Source organism: Carassius carassius, chromosome 6 (genome assembly GCF_963082965.1).
Source record: "Carassius carassius chromosome 6, fCarCar2.1, whole genome shotgun sequence".
Taxonomy (NCBI): Eukaryota; Metazoa; Chordata; class Actinopteri; order Cypriniformes; family Cyprinidae; genus Carassius; species Carassius carassius.
The window spans coordinates 15586612-15600160 of NC_081760.1; the positions used below are offsets into that span (position 1 = coordinate 15586612).

General features: G+C 37.1%; 2 long non-coding RNA genes across 2 annotated transcripts; one reads left to right on the plus strand and one right to left on the minus strand.

Moving 5' to 3' along the window:
- The first annotated feature begins 3315 nt into the window (after positions 1–3315).
- LOC132141889 (uncharacterized) lies at positions 3316–9047 on the plus strand. Its single transcript, XR_009433954.1, has 4 exons — positions 3316–3851; positions 4166–4201; positions 4892–5041; positions 7308–9047. It is a non-coding gene; the product is annotated as an uncharacterized LOC132141889 (long non-coding RNA).
- A 104-nt stretch (positions 9048–9151) lies between these two features.
- LOC132141890 (uncharacterized) lies at positions 9152–10170 on the minus strand. Its single transcript, XR_009433955.1, has 3 exons — positions 9982–10170; positions 9702–9797; positions 9152–9249 (listed from the first exon to the last, which is right to left on the minus strand). It is a non-coding gene; the product is annotated as an uncharacterized LOC132141890 (long non-coding RNA).
- Between the last annotated feature and the right edge of the window lie 3379 nt (positions 10171–13549).

Below are 13549 nucleotides of genomic sequence, written 5' to 3' on the forward strand. Positions count from 1 at the left end.
CTTGCTCACCAATTGATCCTCTGCACTGAATGGGTGCTGTCAGAATAAGAGTCCAAGCAGCTGATAGAAACATCACAATATCCACAAGTAACTTACTCCACACTACTCAATAATCAGTAAACCAATAAGTGCAAGTGCATCAATACATTTCTTGTGAAGTGAAAAGCTATAGGGAGAGAGAGAGAGAGAGAGAGAGAGAGAGAGAGAGAGAGAGAGAGAGAGAGAGAGAGATCAGCATTGTTTTCATTCACACTGAAATAAATCTGACTGTGATCTATAGGGTGATGTTTCCAGAAGTGCCAGTAGAGAATGGTGGGGCACCAAATTCACTTTACGCCTTGCAAGAACAGTAGAGAGAAAATAAGGAAAGGTTGAAAAGAGACATTAACTGTAAGAGTAACATTGGTCGTTTGCTCAAATGTTTTTGAAACAGCTGTAAATAGAAGGATTTGCCTTGGAGAAAAGACAAAAATTGTGTTCCATATTGAGATGTTCACTATCTACATAGGCAGCTGTCATCTTAGGCAACATCCAAACTGAAATGAAAACATAACAGTGACAGATAGGAAATGCTCCACAAGTAGAAGCAGACTCAATTCATTCCATTTCAAAAATGGTTTGATGTTAGCATGTTGGTAAGCAAACAACGCAATACTTGGTTGAGAGCATCCATCCTTGGCTGAGCTCTACGGGTCCAAGAAAGTGAAATGGACCACGAAATAGGATCCCAAACAGGACATTGCTTTTTCCAAAAGTTTCTTTCTTGAAGATGTTTCAAAACAATCCAAACTGAGACCTGCACAGCTCAACCAGATCCTCAAACATTAGTTTGTCCCTAAGCCCACGTTATGATTATTATTGTGTTAGTTTTATTATTGTTATTGTGTCTTATGCATAAATATACAATTAAACAACAATGGCCTTTTACAGTAGTCATGATTTATGAGCAGATCCCCTACACCTGTGGACCGTATGAGAGTGGCTATAAGAACTCTCGTTGTCACATCAGGACAGCAGGGTTTTTAGAGGTGGTCCATTTGGGCTTCCCTTTGTTTGCTTGGTTCTTTTCCTGACTATTTTCTCACACACATTATGTTATTTTATTGTCTTTAAATAAATGCCCCTACTGAACCGAGCCTTTTGTGTTAACCCTTTCTTATCTAAAATCGAACAATTAAGATACTTACTGTAGATATATTTATGTGTTCTTTAAATTTATATAAGTGATACTTTTGACACCTCCCTTATTTTAAAAATAGTTTAAAGGCTGAAATGTGAAGTTTATCATTTTATAAAACTTTTAGTTTTTCTTTAAACCTGTACCTGAACTGTAATCATACTTTTTACAGTCATTTTAGAGTAATTTTAATGTTCTTTAAATGGTCAGTTTATCATACTAAAGGATTAAAATGTAAGAATTCTCAAATTACTCAATCACATTCCAGATGTGCATGGCCTTTATTGCTCACATGAGTACAGTTTAAGAAAATAAAATTTTAGATATTGAGACATGGAATGGCAGCCGATGGCAACCAACATTTTCAAGACTTGCATGTCGTTTAGGCTGGCTAATGATAATTCATGTCGATACAATTGAAAGAAAACACTGTTTTATAAATTCATGTTAAAGACGTTTCTTACAGTAGTCCGTAACTGCTGGTCAAAATGAGTTGTGTATTTATTTCAGTCATGTTATGAAAGGTCACTGAACAATAGTCATGCACATCTGGGATGAAGGTGAGCAAATTTCTTTTTTTGTCGTCTTTTTCTGGGGGACTAATCCTTTTTAACTTTTCTTTTCTGAAAGATTCAGTCTTGTAGAATCTGATGACTCCTGTTGTGATAGTGAAGATGATTATATTCCAAATCCCAGGGAGGAAAGCAATGAGAGTGACTGCAGCTTGGAGTTATCCCTGGAAAATAAAAAAAAGAATGTCAAAATGTCATCCATTAGTCAGTGCAGAAACCAGTCTTCAAGTCAGAGCCGATTTAAGTCCAGTCAGAACAACAGTGAGTCTTCAAGTCAGAGTCGATTTAAGTCCAGTCAGAGCAGAAGATTTGAAACAAGTCCTGACTCGGCACAAATATTTCCTGATAGCCTAGAAGAAGGAAGACACAAGGAGACAAGTGTTTCAATGCCACCTTAAGAAGAGCCATCGGTCTTTGTTAATCCATTTTTAAAGAAGGAGGATGGTTCCAGAAGATATAATAAAAAACATCATTGCTTGTATTGTGGACAGGTAAATGTCAAGACACTTGTCGCGTAGACACAGCGATGTGGTTGAGGTCGCAAAGGCATTAAGCTTGCCAAAGAATTCAAAAGAAAGGCGACGACAGTTGGATTTTCTCAGAAACAAGGGTAACTTTGAACACAACACTCAAGTTTTGGAGAGTCGCAAAGGCAAACTTATCCCATGAAAGCAGCCAAAGAAAATGACAGATGGACAAGAATTCATGCACTGTGTTTATTGCTATGGAATGTTCCGAAAAAGTCATTTTCGTCATTTTCAGGTCTGTAATTTCAAGCCTCAGGGTAAGACATCTAAACGAGGTAAAACAAGAGTTTAAGCTTTGTGTGCATTTGCTGAACCTGCTCCAAGTGGATTTAGCGACGCGTACTGGAAGTTCTTAAGTGGTATGAATCAGGATGAGGTTGCAGTTGCTATTAAGGAAGACCGCTGCATTCTTGAGTATGGTTACAGACAGTTCAGAAAGAATGAGTATGTAATCAGCCAGTACCAATATATTCGACAAAAACTGGAAGTAAAAAAGTTGACACATGTGAAGACTATCAAAGAACTCATAAAGCCTGAAAAGTACACTCAAGTTGTCTCGGCTACAAGATGCCTTGCTGGATTCAGTGGTGAAACTGGCAAATATAAACATCCGTCTCTAGCTCATAAAGTTGGACATGGCTTGCATGCTTTAGCCATGTTTATAAAATCTGAAGGATTGAAGATGAAATATCAACAGACTGCCAAAGATGCTGAGGAATTTGCACTGCTATACCAAGAAAGTTGGAAATTTGACATTGCAAGTCAAGCGCTAACTCAGCTTAACCAGACCAAGTGGAATTCTCCTCAGATTCTACCATTCACACAGGATGTCCAAAGACTGCATTGCTATTTGTCTGAGAAACAGCAGAAGCAGCAGAAGCAATTGAATGCCCTGCAAGAAGAGCCTTCTCCCTTGAACGGGAAGGACCTTGCTAAAGTTCTAAAGTGACCCTGGCGCAAGTTATCCTCTTCAACCGACGAAGAGCAGAAGTATCCCGAATGTCCTTGTCAGCGTTCATGTCAAAGGATACATCAGAAACACACGAAGATGTTAACTTAGCCCTTACAGCACTCGAGCAGAAGCTTTGCAAACATTTTGTTCGGATTGCCATAGTAGGAAAGAGAGGGAGGAAAGTCCCTGTTCTCCTTACCCCGGTCATGAGAGAATCACTCGATACTCTGACTGAAAAGCGAGAAGAATGTGGAGTACTGAGTGAAAACGCATGCTTGTTTGCATTGCCGCTCTCTGTCCATTAGTTGAGGGGTTCCGATTGCATTAGGCAGTTTGTGAATGAATGTGATGACATCAAACATCCCAAAGCGCTAACCTCAACAAAACTTAGGAAACACATTGCTTAGGAAGCACATCGACTGTTCTGAATCTCAAGACTACAGAACTCGACCAATTGGCAGATTTCCTTGGGCATAACATTGAGGTCCACAGAAAGCACTACCGCCTTCCAGAGGGCACCCCCCAGCTAGCTAAAATAACCAAAGTTCTTCCAGCGCTGGAACAGGGACGGCTAGGAGAATACAAGGGGAAGAATCTGGATGAAATCCAGCTTGATGTGACTGGTATTGATATACAAGTATTTTTTATAATTAAGAAAAGTTAAAAAGCACAGCATTGTCCATTTATAAATCATTCTCTTTTAGAATAGTAGATAGTATTTTATAAGTAATAGAATAGAATTGAATAGAACAGAATAGAAGTATTTGACCTCAATATACAGAAGAAGAGGGCAGGTTTTATTGTTATAATGTGACTAACTAGACAATTTTGGTCTATTCAGCTATTTATGTAGTCATTTGACAGATGTATACTCTTGACAGATTGATTGCAGTTTCAGGTTTACAGCTCATTCATATTCTATTACTTGCTGTTTTAGAGACTGTTGACATGGATGGGTGTTCACAAGAGGAAGGTATGTTTGTATGATTTAAAAAAAATGGTTATGAAAGATCTCTCATTTAAATTAAACTATTAAATGTAGATGTTATTGTTATTGCATCTTTACAGAATTGCACATATTTGGATGTTGCATTAATATAACCTTTTAGTTTAAATTAATAGTTGACATGTTTTAGACATGCTGCCTGTTGCATGTGGGGAATGTTTGACTTTGTTTCCAGTTAACTGTGTGGTACAGCCGCACCGGTAAGCTACACCGCAGGTATAGTTATCCAAAGGTAGTTGATCTCCACAACCATTGTGTCCATTGTGCAAGATGCTTCATCCCATTGCTCCAGGGCTATTGCCGCTGTAATGTGTTCTGTAAGTTGCTTTGGGGAGAAAGTATCTGGGAAGGGCATACATTTAAATTGTGCTACCAGTGTGAGTGCAAGTCTAATTTAAACCGTCTCTCTCTACCACTGTATTGTAGAATTATGGAAACCATGTGTAATTTGTTCAATTCGATTTGTTTATTTGTATAGCACTTTTCACAACACATATCTGCAAGACTCGTGCCATATACTGAATATTTATAAACTTGTACTGTTGATCATTGCTTTTGGTCACCATGACACAAATGTTATGCATAATTGATCCTTAGTTTATATTTTGATTTGTCTTTTTCTTTAATAAACTTATTACTTATTTTCTTTGCACTCAGATGACTTTATTCCAGAAGTACAGGAGCCTGAAGTTGAGGACAGTGTGGCATCCACAGAGGAACCTACTTCCACACAGGAACCTACTTCCACATAGGAACCTACTTCCACGCTGCATTCCCAATACCAGAGAAAGTCGGCAAAAAAGAGAGGTGAGCTTAGAAATGTAAAGTGGATGGATTGCTTTGTCTCGAAGACACAAGCTTTATTCTGAATTATATTATTTGATCAAATCTTTACTCTTGATCACTGCACATTGATAGCTGTCACAATAGGTATGTTTACACAGTCTAATATTCTGATTATAGTTGATTTATAACCTCAAACCTGAATGAGTTTCTTTCTTCTGCTGAACACAGAAGACATTTTAAAGAATGGGGGTAACCAGACAGTTGATGTCACCACTGACTTCTATAGTATTTTTTTCCTACTATGAACGTCAATTGTGCCGTCAACTCTCTGGTTACCCACATTTTTTTAAATGTTCAGCAGAAGAAAGAAACTCATACAGGTTTGGAACACCATTATGGTGAGTAAATGATGTCAGAATTTTTGGGTTAAAGGAACACTTTTGGGACTTAAGCTTATTCACCGTATCCCCCAGAGTTGGATATCCATACCTTTTTCATCTCTGTGCGTGCTTCAAGTCTGTTTGACGCACCCACCACTTAGCACAAAGACTGGATGTAAACGGCTACAGCTAGCATACTAATGTCACGATCCACACACAAAGGAACGGGAAAAGGGAAGATCCAAATGCAGTAGATGTTTATTATGGTAATCCAAAATCGTATCTAGTCCAGGTAGGGGTCAAAATCCAAATAATCTATCCAACAACAAGAACACAAACAGGAAATACAGGGAAAGGAAGTGGCGTGATATAAGACAAGTACAAGTATATATTAGTAATATTAGTGAGCACCCTATTCATGTAATAGTGTCACTAAGGTTACATTACATCTAGCTAATGGCACTGTAAAAGTAGGCTAGTCATCTAAAAACATAACGGATCACTTACCCCAGCCGCAGGTGATCCACTTTGTCCTGCCTTTACCATCGATGGGATGGCCGTATCCTTCAGCACACGTTTCATGGTCTGTGTAGCAAATTCAATTTTTTTTCAAAATAGTCGTCCTCAGTGAAATGTTCTGAGCAACTGTGATAGTCCTTGATGATGTCTACAGTTGTGTTTGGATCTATTTCCAGAGCAAGTAGCCATTGATTCATCATGTCAGCGTTTTTGGTTGGAATTCTATGGAACATCATGGTATTACCTGGTCTCCCCTGTTTATTGTCACAGCTCTTTACAATACAGCGAACACCCATGATTGTAAACTTTGCATTACTATCTAGTAATTGCTGACTCTATTACTCCAACTATGAGCGAACTCTCTGCTCCTCACCACGGCGCGTCTCGGGTGCTGCTCTAATCACTCCGCCCAAGTAGCAGTGCTTCGCCTTCTGAGAATATAGTTCCCAGTATTTAAACGTTTAAAAAATGGCTGTGTCTCATATGACCTTGCTATTCGTACACACTGTGACTATACAAATCACAACATGTAAATAGGAAAATGTTGGTGTTATTTTGTCACTTATTGGGATTAGTATGCTAGCTGTAGCCATTTACATCCAGTCTTTGTGCTAAGCTAGGCTAGCGGTGGGTGCGTCAAACAGACTTACTGCACGCACAGAGATGAAAAAGGTATGTACGGACTTATCTAACTCTGGGGGATACGGTGAATAAGCTGAAGTCCCAAAAAGTTAAAGTGTTCCTTTAAACACTTTCATTATATGATCAAAAGAAAAACTGAACTGTATAACACTTTGCTTGGATTTCATCCTAAAAGTGTGGGATGCACAAAGGGAAGATTTTGCATTTACACAAGTTTTAATATAATTCATCTCCATTTCATTTCCGTATGCATATTCCCATCGATGTGAGACTATGTTTAGGATAATACATAAAATATGAGATACAGACTGTAAAAATCATTGCTAAAAATCGAATATCTTTGCCTTGTTTTTAAAATAAAAATGTCCGTACAACAAAGTACATTTGCCAAAATTGTATAAAATACTTTAAGTAGACGGTCTACTAATGCTGTAATGAGAGTTAGTTGACATGTAGGTGCATTGTTACTCAGTTAACAGAATGTCTAAAAGGGACCATCAAAATAAAGTGCTACCACGCCTTTTACTGGATTGCACTGCTTTATTATTATTATTATTATTATTAGTCAAAAGTTTTATTCAGAAACAAACTATAAGAGTACTTTTAGTCTCTGAACCAAGTCAATATGGCAATGAATGACCTGTGTGATCAATCTAATAGTCTTTCAGTTCAGATTAAGGTTTAAAAATCCCAAATTTAAGACATTAACCTAAACTTTATAACATTTTCTTTTTATGTATACTTAGGTAAAGAAACTGCTGCCAAAAGAAGCTGGGCAACAGATGAATGTGCGGCAGTAGAAAGGCACCTAAGGAAATTCATTGTGAGGAGCCAAGTTCAAGGGAAAAAGGACTGCGTTGATGCAGAAGCTCAAGCTTTAGGAAATCGAGACTGGAAGGCGGTCAAATACTTCATCAAAAATCGTATTTCTGCCATAAGAAGGAAAGTACAGTGAAATACAGGTAGCTCAACGTATTGGATGCCTTCCACTAGCATTCACATCGGGACATGTTCTTAGTGTTTTCAACAGTTGAAATTTAGTTGTTTTCATTGTATTATCCTCTTAAAGGGTTAGTTGTCACCATTTACTCTTTGTCATTTCAAACCCATAAGAAATTAGTTCATCTTTGGAACACAAAATATGTTTTGAATGTTTCCTCCATTGTTTGCATTGCCGCTCTGTCCATTACTTGATGGGTTCCGATTGCATTAGGCAGTTTGTGAATGAATGTGATGACATCAAACACCCCAAAGCGCTAACCTCAAAAAACTAAGGAAACGCATTGCTATCTGTTCATCCTAAACTTTCAAGCTTCAGAGCATTTATAATGTAGAAGTAATCCATGTGGTTTAATCCCAGTTTTGTGATGTGAATGCTCTCTCACTTAATCCACCCACTTAACATTATCCAACAATTGCAATAACTGTGAACTGGACTTTGCATTGATGCAGCAAACTCAATTATACACATTTTCTGGTTAAAAGGGATTCTTTGTCTCATAGGCCCTTTTCCTTCTTTGTTATATGTTGCTCTGCACTGTTTTTGTGCTAATGTTGATCTCACTTAATCCATCTATTATTCATATTATCCACCAATGCAATAACTCTGAACTGGACTTTGCATCGCTGCAGCGCACACAATTATACAAATTTTTCCTGGTTACCAATGATTCTTCACCTCGTATGTGATTTTGTGTTATTACCAAATATATGTTCATTGAGGACAAATCATGTTTTAAAGTTGTTGTTTTTTTAATCCAGTGTTTAGTGTAAAATATTACTCACGGTATTAGTGCTAGAATTCCACAGGGTCTTAAAGTCTTTATTCATTAGATGAATAGGGTGTTTTGATGTGAAGTCCTCAATTTAAAGCAGTATATTATCTTTAGGTCGCAGTCAACATGACTGGCTAGGAACATGACTTTATTAGAAATAGAAGAAAAATAACCATGGGACAAACAAGATCCCCTTCAGCAAAACTGCACCAATACAATGCAGACAAAGTACAGTTGGCGTCCTGCAGACTGAAGCAGTTCAGGCTGTGACCAATATTTGAGGGCTCATTGATTTAGAAAAGTCTCTGGAGTGGCTCTTTTATGCCATGTTAATGGCTAAACTAATATAGACATGTGCGGATTAATTTAGAGGATATACATTATAATCTAAAAAAGTTTATATGGTAATCAAGGGCAAATAATGGAAGTAGTTGATGTTTTACAGATAGTGACTTTGGTCCCTTCTAAGATATAAAGATTAGAAATGTCTGTGTATCTGTGAAAGTGGACCCCACAACTCCTAAATGTTAAATCCGGGCCCCACAAATGACTCAAAAACGCATGTGCAAACAATTTTGTTTGAATTTTGGTATATTGAAGTGATATTTATTATTAGGAATTTTTTGTTATCTTGCTTGATTTTTTACAAGTCTGTAGAACCACTGGAAGTGGTGGACCCCACAATTGGGCAAAAAACGGTGGTCCCCCTTATGGTAGAAAAACAAGTATGTGTGTGTGTGTCTGTGTGAGCGCTTGACATGCAGCATGAGGGCAAGATTAGAATAGATTGTGATGACAGTCGACATTACTCCTTTACCTGCGTGACGACAGCATCTTTGTTGGAGGCATCATGGGAAGAGTGATCTGTTAGGGATGTTTTGGTCTCTAGAACAGAAGTCTGTTGCTTTGGCCCCTGGAAATCAGACAAAAAACAACAGAAACCAAAGGTAACAAAAGTTAGCTCATGTGAAAACAGTTTCTCATCTAGCACAGCTGAAATATAAGAGCATACACTCGTCTTTTCTAGAGGTAACAGCAAGTGACACAGCAACAAAATGATGTTGCAATGCAGTACATCCAAAATACTCATTCTGAACATGAAGCAGCTTGATCAGTGTTGAATTACACCTGCAATTACACTAGTTTAAATATTGACAGGTGTTGTCCCAATGATGTAAAATCACTAAGAGTGAGATCCATACGTGAGGGCCCCATAAGGCCTAGGCTAGAAATGTGTGTGTGTGAGGGCCCCATAAGGCCTAGACTGGAAATGTGTGTGTGTGAGCGCTTGACATGCAGCATGAGGGCAGAGAATAGACTAGACTAGAATAGATTGTGATGACAGAGTCGACATTACTCCTTTACCTGCGTGACGACAGCATCTTTGTTGGAGGCATCATGGGAAGAGTGATCTGTTAGGGATGTTTTGGTCTCTAGAACAGAAGTCTGTTGATTTGGCCCCTTGAAATCAGACAAAAAGTTCTAAGAAACATATCATACATATGAGATCACATAGCTATGCATAGATAATCAGGTTAATATACGATTTATAATGAACTACAAAATGTAGAAAACAGATGTAGCTGTGCTATTCAGCACTTTAAAAAAAAAATGAAAATCAGTATAGCTAATATAACCAACTCACCTTTTTACGCCACGGCCATTGTGAATCACCATAGTTGTATTCGATTTCACTTCCTATTTCAATTTTCTTCACAGCAAATAGACACAAATGTGGCGTGTCGTTTACTATGATTTTTTTTCATGGTGCAGTTTGGAGATTTGTGGTTGTCATTAATCAATCTTCCAAGAGAACCGTCTTCTTTGGATGCATCAATACTAAAATAAATAAGAAAACCTAATTGTTAACCTTAACCCTAACCTTAATTGTTTAACTACAATACCAAATTTCACCACCCATGTTGTATGGGCCGTTTGGACGATGACACACATGTATTATATAATTGCATTGCATATAATGTGTGCTGGTCAACTAGTCTAAAATTAAGAAACCCCTAGAACACAGTAAAAAAAGAAAAACATAGGAACATTGTGTAAAATTAAGCTAACTAATTTATTTTCCAATATCCAAATATGATACTAAATACCACAGGGAAAAGGGCTTCTATTTGTGTCGTGCTGTCTTTGCATTTGAACATTGCACATTTTAAACAGGACACACATTAGCTGCATAAATGTTAGCCAATACAAGCATATTTATAGAAAACAGTTGACAATGAATAGACAGGAGTCCAATAATAGCATAACGAATCACTTATTCTAAAAATAACATGAAGTATAAGTTCCAAATCCGACATATAATGAGGGTTGTGTTAACAGTAAAACGTCCGTCATTTAACGAATTTTAAAAGCAGGGATGGATAATGATGCTTTTTGACAGGAAAAAAAAACAAGCAAGAACAAAATTTAAAATTAGCCCGTCAATTTTCATTTTACAATGATCTTCTCTCTCTGTGTGCGCGTCCGTGTTTGTGAGATATGGAATTACATTTGCTTCAATAAAAATGAACGAAACTTTATAAAACTGAACGTAACTTTTTCAGAAACTATCAAAAATATGCCATTACAAAAGAAGAAAAACACAATGAAAATGAAAAAAAATTACACAGTTGCACAAATGTAACAGGCTCTTCAAATATGCTTCATTTTTGTTAATGTTTTTCAAAGATTCGTTTTCGCTGATCATGGATTCTGAATGCATTGCCATAGATTTCGCTTATGCTTCGCAGTTTGGAGTTTGGAGTTTTGACACAAACTTCTCGTGGGGACGGGGTTAACAGTGATCTACTCTGATTGGATAGTGAGCTTTTGATGGACAGGTGCTCTCTGACCGGGAAGTACAGACATCACTCAGTGACGCCCAGAGAGTGGCGCGCATATTGTAAAGCTCTCGCGGTGATTTGTATTACTAAATATGTAAATAATATTTGACCTCCGATCGTCTCAGTCTGTAAAGATGAGCTCTTGTCTTTCAGGGCAGCTTGAAGTAAGCTTGTTTTACTGAATGACAATAATTACCCGCAACAACTGTTGCGCACTGTAACATGAAAAACTTGTATCGATGTTATTGGTCACTTCAGTAACACAAGCTTACTTCAAGCTGCCTTGAAGTACAAGAGGAGGAGGAAGATGATGCCGCTCCGTGTCTCATATTATAATATTAAGGTCAAATATTATATTATTTTTATATTATTTTACTAAATATTATTTACATATTTAGTAATACAAGGCATGACGTGTTACATACAAATCACCGCGAGAGCTTTTTTTCTTTTTTTAATGCAGAGAACAAAAACACACAAAACTATAAAAATACATCACATAATATCAACCACAAAAAAAAAAAAAAAAAAAAAAAACAATAAAGAATAAAATAGAACTAAAATAAAGAGGGCCAGAATCTAAACAAAATTACACATGATCAAAGGCGGAGCAAATTCTAACAGTCCTTATAGCTTTCTTATTAGACACTGAGATTACATTAAAATAGTTTTCCATTTCTTTTAGAAAAACAGAGAAGACAGGTTTACAGTTGGAGAATTTGCATTTGTGAATGTGAAATTTGTTTAGGAAAAAAATTTAAATTAATAAAAAAACTGATATTTTCGTTTGTGGGGTCAGAGTCATAATACCCAATATAATGTTTTTCATATGTACTGAGAAGCCTGGCAAACTCTTACACTTGACAAACACACCAATATCATCCCAAAGTTTCTGAGTGCAGTGACATGACCAAAATAAGTGTACAGCTTAAAATAAATGTCTTTCACTTTGTCTGTGAAAAATAATTTTTGGGGTAGCAGATTTAGTCACAGCGAGAACTTTCAATATGCGCGGTGCGCGCCACTGAGTGACGTCTGTACTTCCCGGTAAGAGAGCACCTGTCCATCAAAAGCTCACTATCCAATCAGAGTAGATCACTGTTAAGCCCGCCCCCACGAGAGGTTTGTGTCAAAACTCCAAACGAAAAACTGCGAAGCAAAAGCGAAATCTGTGGCAATGCATTCAGAATCCACGATCAGCGAAAACAAAACTTTGAAAAACATTAACAAAAATGAAGCATAGTATTTGAAGAGCCTGTTACATTTGTGCGACTGTGTAAATTTTTTTCATTTTCGTTGTTTTTCTTCTTTTGTAATGGCATATTTTTGATAGTTTCTGAAAAAGTTACGTTCAGTTTTATAAAGTTTCGTTCATTTTTATTGAAGCAAATGTAATTCCATATCTCACAAACACGGACGCGCGCACACAGAGAGAGAAGATCATTGTAAAATGAAAATTGACGGGCTAATTTTAAATTTGTTCTTGCTTTTTTTTTCCTGTCAAAAAGCATTATTATCCATCCCTGCTTTTAAAATTCGTTAAATGACGGACGTTTTACTGTTAACACAACCCTCATTATATGTCGGATTTGGAACTTATACTTCATATTATTTTTAGAATAAGTGATTCGTTATGCTATTATTGGACTCCTGTCTATTCATTGTCAATTCACATGTAATTCCATAGTGAGAGAGCTCACGCAGCACTGATATGGTACTTTTTAATCCATAAGTAGCTAACGCGCTAGTTTTCATACAAAATAAATAACATAGTTAGGTACTTTAGTTGTAATTAACACAACAACGTAACACATAAGTTTTTTCAAAACTGAGAATGAATGAATAAATAAATGCCTGTTTCTCCAGACTCGCGCTTATCAGTAGGCTAACGTTAATCCACAAATCACAGCACTTTCATAATCACTAAACCATAGCGATTTCATAATCACTAAGCCATAGCGATTTCATAATCACTAAGCTATAGCGATTTCAAGATGTATAGTTCAGCATTACTTGAGCATTTTATTATTTGCATGACTGAATGATGTCTTCCTCTTTTCTGAGTGACCATGAATAATTTAACAGAGTATTATAAGATAATCCATGCGATCTGTGTGATCATCGAATCCATAAGATTAAGTTAACTCAATCAGCTTTCCATATCGAGCCCAGGCCGTTTTCCTTCAGGAGTCAGAAGTACCGTGACTACTGTACTGTCCTCACTTATGACATCAGACTGCGGCCGCGGATTGGAAGGGGGAGCGAGCGGGAATCTTTATTAGTGTCGATTTTCAGTCTCTCTTTAATGATAGGCCTTACGCATCTGTCAATCATCCCAGCTTGCTATTTGGGAATGAACCCAGCGCTATG